Source organism: Armigeres subalbatus, unplaced genomic scaffold, assembly GCF_024139115.2.
Source record: "Armigeres subalbatus isolate Guangzhou_Male unplaced genomic scaffold, GZ_Asu_2 Contig30, whole genome shotgun sequence".
Lineage (NCBI taxonomy): Eukaryota > Metazoa > Arthropoda > Insecta > Diptera > Culicidae > Armigeres > Armigeres subalbatus.
The window spans coordinates 281,684-288,489 of NW_026943042.1; positions in this window are offsets into that span (position 1 = coordinate 281,684).

Sequence of the window (6,806 nt, forward strand, 5' to 3'; positions counted from 1 at the left end):
TTTGTCGTTGGTTCTCTTTTGTCGCTTGTTTCGCAAGCGCATTTCAGAAAAATTGATTCCCTGTCTGTGACCGATAGTACCGTTTGATTGAAATAGTGGTTCCGCAGAAAGTGCCATTTGGCCGAAAATATCGTTTTGCCGAACAGGTCATATGGCCGAAAATTTTGCTGAACAGGTCATGGCCAAAAATGTCATTTGTCTGCAGTGAAAAGTGTGATTTGATTAATGATAATTGAGTAGTGAGAAGCAAGAAATGTGAAGGGAGAAATTGGCGTTGAGCAGTGAGAAATAAGAAAACCAGAAGTAAGACGTATCACTTCTCACTGTTAAATGTGGGAAAAGCAAAATAAGAAATGTAAGGTGAGAAATAAGGAGTGACAATTGAAAAGTGAGACATTGGACTCCCACTTCTCACTGGGAAAAGTGAGAAATTTGAATTGTAAAGTAAGAAATGAAAATTGAGAAATGAGGAGTGAGGTTTCACTTCTGAATAAAAAATAAACAGCCAAAAACAAACCATCCGATAAACTTGGCTTTGTTGACCGGTGACAGTGAAGTGAAAACAAAGAATTGAGAAGTGAAATACACTTTTCTCAGTAAGTTAAGTTAACATGTGAGAACTAAGTAAAAGAAGGTAAATGGTAAATGAGGGTAAAATGACTAGTGAGAGGGGGAAAATGATAAGAAAGAAATGTGCAGTGAGAAAAATATGAAGTGAAATATGATAAGTCAGAAGTTATAAATTACTAAGGATAAGTAAAATTAAGAACTAACAAGTGAGAAATGAGAAGTAAAAAGTTAGAAATAAGAATTCAGCAGTGATAAAAAAGTACTAAGAGTTGAGAAGTGAGAAATGAGAAATATGTAATTGGAAGTGAAAAAAAAAATGAGAAACGGAAAATAAAAAATTGAAAAAAATGGGAAGTTAGAAATACAAAGTTGGTGAGTAGTGAAAAAAGAGTAGCGAGAAAGAGAACCTTCAAACTTGGAGTGACAAGTGAGCAATGAATAGTATAAAGTCTTACTAATGAGGTCGCAATGCGTATCTGTATATTAACAAGCGGCAGATTTTTTTTTCTTTATTTTTTTTAAACTATTGCATTTATTTGACAGGCTCAGGCGTATATAACGCTTAACGGAGCCGAGACTCTTTATGATATTTACAAACTATATCATTATTATTAACAGTTAGTAAGGGGAAAGGGACATTGACCAAGATACTCGTGGCGACTCAAGGTTAGATTGCGTAATTTTAAGGATGGACAGGGTTGGGATTTTGGTTTGGGGTATTACAGCTGCTCATCCGGGTATTTGACGTCAAAAACTTTGTATCGTAGCGTCGTGTTCGAGTTGTTTTTTTCTTTATGAAAAAGGCTTGCAACCCTAGGCTGGGTCATCTCTGAAGTGGTGGACTTGCATGGGAAAAAGAAAACGAGAAAGAGAGAACTAAGAAATGAGAAGTGATAAGTGAGCAATAGGGTGCCAATGGAATGTATGGGAAATATTTGACCATCGAATTTCAACAACTGGTAGTGCTCAAAAGTTTCATCTCCTCAAAAAAAGTCCGCATGTAAAATTTCAGCTTAATGGCAATTCGTTAAGATTGACCAAGGCGGTCAAAGTTTAAGTCTCCAATATTTCCAAAAAGTGAATTGATTTGACATCAAAAACAAAAATTTCAATTATGGACAATTTTCCAAGTCTCAACAGTTTTTCAAGTCTCAGTAGTTTTTATTACAATTTTTTTCGAGATAACGGCAGATCTCGACGTTTCATGCATTACTAAGACATGTGATGATGATGATACTACCATCTATTGTAGCAAGGCACCTGCCGATAGCACTGGCCATATCTGACAAACGATTTGATCATGATTATGCTATTGTTTGTATTTCACGGTTTGAATAGAGAACAAAAGCGGGATGAATAGAGAATCTCCTTCCAGAAGAAAGTTCGTACATGCAATATTATAATCTAACCTTCGTTTCCCAGATTGACCCAATAGTTGAGGAGAAGAGCCCGCCCTTTATCCACGAAATGTTAACAATTAATAAGTTAAATGTTAACAAATGCATTATTAAGACATGTGGCATCAAAAACAAAAAAAAACAATTTCAGAAAATTTTCCAAGTCTCAAAATTTTTTCAAGTCTCAAAAAGTATTTTTTTAACATTTTTTTTTTACTCAAGATAACGCCAGATCTCGACGTTTTATGCAATTCTAAGACATTTGGCATTAAAAATAAAAATTCAATTTCGAAATTTTCCTGTTTTGGGAAATTTTTGTGTTTCAAAACAGTCAAACTTTGGTCAAACACTTAACGAAGTCCGATTGAGCTGAAATTTTGCATAGGGACTTTTTTTTCGAGGAGATGAAACTTTTGAGCACTACCCGGTTTTGAAATTCGAAAAGTCGATTTTCATTGGCACTCTAGTGGGCAATGAGAAGTGTGATGAGAGGTTAGGACTAAGCAGTGAGAAACGACATAACAAAAGTAAAGAAGTTTACAAAGATAAATGTCAAAGGGAAGATCCATAAAGTACGTCACGCAAAATTTGGCGATTTTCAACCCCCCTCACCCCTTCGTCACACTTTTTGTAATAAACTTCTAAAATTTTTGTATGAGTCGTCACGCTGCTCGGAACCCCCCTCCCCCCTAAGAGCGTGACGTACTTTGTGGATGGCCCCAAATAAGAGTTGGCAAGTGCGAAGTTAGAACCAAAAAGTGAGAAATGAAAAGAAGAAGAGAAGAGTGGGTAATGAGAAAATATAAATGACAAGTACAAAATTAGGAATGTTGAGGAACAAAAAAAAGACATTAGGAAAGAGAATTAAAAATTGTGAAAGAATCGATAAGTGAGATGGGAATAAACAAAAAATCAAATGCAAAATCGGCAAAAGACAGAAATCAATATATGACTGTTTTTTTATGGGGCACTCCAACTAGAGCAAACGACAGTGGTCGTGCAAACAAAAAGAACCGAACGAGAGTGGACTTTAGGCTTAAAGTATAGAAAAATAGAGGCGTTTTATGGACGAATCGGGCATCTTTGCAACAGTTTACTCTGACTAAAGATTCGAGCCAAAACAAACATTGAGATCAAAGTTCCTGGAGAGGGGTCGTTTGACCAAAAGACTCGAGCGGAAACCATTTCTATACCAAATTTTCAAAATAGCCTATCTGCTTTTGTGAACAAAGATTTAAACGTCGATATAGCGAATCTGGCAGCAAACCTACGCAAACCAACGTTATCAACAGGCAGGGGAAGGTTTCACCCACGCATTGATGGTGTTGGTTTGCGTGGGGTGAGAACGCTCTCAAATTCGTCAAAACGACGTTTGAATCTTTGTTTTTACATGCAGATAAGGCCGATTCATATATTTAAAAACAATCATGTGTCCCGCCCCTCGGGTGTTTTTCTCAAAAATAATATTTTGAGAGGGCAACAACCAAAAATCGGATAATTTTGAAGATTTTCAAACATTCTTTTACAAATCCGAGGAGTTTTTGAAATTTTGTCATTTTAATATGTATTTTTCATTAAACAACCCACTTGACCTTTCGGAGACCAGTAGGACATAATTTTAATTAAATATTTGTAACGGCCTAAGCCGTTTTGAAAATTTGCTTCAGCCAAAGTTCACTGGGCCAAAGATGTCATTTAGCCTAATTTGTCATTTAGTCAAACAAACCATTAGTCCGAAACCCATCTAGCCGAAAGTCATTAGACCAAAAATGCCATTTGGCCGAAATTGACATTCGACCGAAGATGTCGGCTCGGTCGCACTGGTCATTAGATCGAAAAATTAGTTTGACCGAAAATGTCGTTTGGTTGAAAAAGTCGTTAAGCCGAATAGGTTCGGTGGCCGCAAATACCGTTTGGTTGAATTACTGGTTTCGCAAAAAGCTCAATTTGGCCGACAGAGTCATACGCCCGAAAATGTCGTTTTGCCGGTCATATGGCCGAAAATGTTATTAAGTCAAATGTGTCATGGCCAACAATGTCATTTGGCTGAAGCGGAAAGTGTGAATTGATTTATGATAATTGGGTGGTGAGAAGCAAGAAATGTGAAGGGAGAAATGGACGTGAGTCTTGAGAAATAAGAAATGAGAAGTAAAACGTATCACTTCTCACTGTGAAAAGTGGGACAATCAACATGAGAAATGAGAAATGGAAGGTGAGAAATTAAGAGTGAGAATTGAGAAGTGAGAAGTGACACATCTCACTCCTCACTTTTACTGGGAAAAGTAAGAAATTTGAATTGTGAAATGAGGAATGAAAAATGAGAAATGAGGAGTGAGAAGTAAGATGTATTGCTTCTCACTCCTCTCATTTCCCTCACTCCTCACTCCTGTCACACTTCACACTGTGAGGAGTAAGAAATGAGAAGTTATAAGCAACAAATGAGAAGTGATAAACAAGAAGGGTGAAGTAACAAGTCACATTGCTCTGTTTTTAGCTTTTCACTTGTTGCGCGTTTCTTATTTCTTGCTTCTAACAGTGGGAAGTAATAATATGTAGCGAAAATTAGAACTGAGAAGTAGCATGTGAGAAGTAAGAATTATGCGATGTGATGTAAGAAATGAGAATTGAGACGTCTTACTTCTCACTTCTCCCTCTTCATTTCTCCCTTCACTTTTTTGGTACTTCTCACTTTAAATTTTCATTGATTGCTTCACACTTTTTACATGACATTGTTGGCCATGACCAAATTTTTTGGCCAAATGTTTTGTCAGCAAAAGGGTTGTTGCAAGGTGAATTGATCGTTCGGGCATTAGAATTTCCATCTTTATTCTTGAAAAAGCATAAATAAGGCAGTACCTTCTTGAATATTGTTATTATTACCGCTTACAGTTCGTGAATATGATTCAATATTGTTAATTTATCGGCTACTTTTGGTAGTGGGCATAAATCATTGCAAATCATTATTGAATCAAGATTTCTAAATGAAACAATGACACAATCCGTTTTTCTCATTATCGCATCACAACGTTTATCAGCCCTGATCAAGAGACTTATTTATCAACATTCGTATGTATGGCCTCAATTCTGCTTCCATTTTTCCTATTCTTTTAACAAAGTTCGTTTTCAACTGACGATATAATTGATACATCGTTTTTTTTTCAATCACTACAAGTTAACAAAAATACATATCGATCGACAATGACAGTCGGATCGATTATGGTCTTGCTGATGATGGAATCAAGCCAAAGATAATCCGAGGAACATGATTCAGAATGAAAAACCGAGTCCACTGAGGGCGGTTGTGGTGTATCAGTTGGCCACATTGAAGTGAATTCTCCTAACGATACGACGTTGTTCTTCGAAGATTTGAAGACGCGGTGCGGGTAGGGTTTTATAATCCAGTGTGGATTTTAAAATCCCTTAAACGCGACCACCAAACCGTGCCCCATCTAAATGATCTAGTTTGATCTGCACTGAACCACAGAGAACAGATATTCAGGCTCGAACAAAGTTACCCTCAAAACATGTGTAAGCAATCAAATCGGAAATCAACTCCTTCAACGTCGACATTGCAACTTAAAATCTTATCTTGATAACATGATGGCGCTTGTGTACTTTTGCACACAAAACGACACTTACAAGCAGCGGATTTTTTTTATGATCGGAACAGTTCTGAAAAAAAAATTGGTCGCAAACGGCCAACGGCAACTAACAAAAATCTAATCCAATTTAGGAATGCAACCATACTTCAACTCGCAAATTCCTTAATTAACCATGCAGGATTAGTACTCAACACTTGTCCGCCAGCGAATCAGACTTCCGGATTAGATTGTACTTTCGGCTGACGCAAACAGAACATTCCTCCGGCGAGCAGCCAACCAACCAGCGCCTCATTAATCTGTTTTGTATGCAAATCCGGTGCGCAGCAATACCCGAAAAAATCCAACCCGCAAATTATCCGAAAACAAACACCTCTTCGATTCACATTAGGCAGCGACTGCCGCCGCCGCCACCTGTCGGCTGTCGGCAGTCACCTTCCCTATCTGATAAAACCAATAAAAATGGCAATTAAAATGCGTTTTAACAACACTTTAGCGTCCGCCCGTCCGTTCGTCCCGGGGGCACATCCATCAACCGCGTCCGAGAATATTGAACTTGGCTGTCGTCCGGCCCTGGATGCACTCGAACTTATTTCGCTGCAACCGCCGAATATTATATGCCTAGTCGTCCAACCGTGGAACATTAGAATCACGGCGGTGAGCCAAATTCGCGGAATAAATCCCCCTTTGCTGCTGCTGCTGCTGGACGGTGCGACGTCGTGGACGATCGCGGGGTGGATCGTCTCTCATGCGCACACGAAAATGAATTATTTAGCACGGTTTATGACTTTTCCCATAAATCGTTTATCACGCTGCAGTCAACCGTTGCCAACCTGAATCTGGGTTCTTCCTTCCCCGAACTGTTCTGGGGCCGGGGGGAGCGAAAGGTGTTTCGCGTATGATAAATAGCAGCGCGCAGTCAGTCACTACTACCTGCAATGGCAGGATCAGCAGCAGCCGGTTGGAATAAAATTTAAATGCATTATGATAATGTGCCAAAAGTGCAATAAAAGATGTTTCATTAGCGGGGTTGGATCTTTTTGTCTGAAAGTCATGAAACTTTTCGCGGCCTGGCGTCGTGGCCGGACGGCCACGTTGGTTGACAATGGGATTATTCCATTGTAAGTACCTACCGCAAATGTTCGTGAATCGCGCTGAGATCGAAGGCGTGCAGGTGACCGGATCTGTGCGATGGTGAAATCGATTGCGAGAAAGACACGGCTCACACGAAGAGGACTAC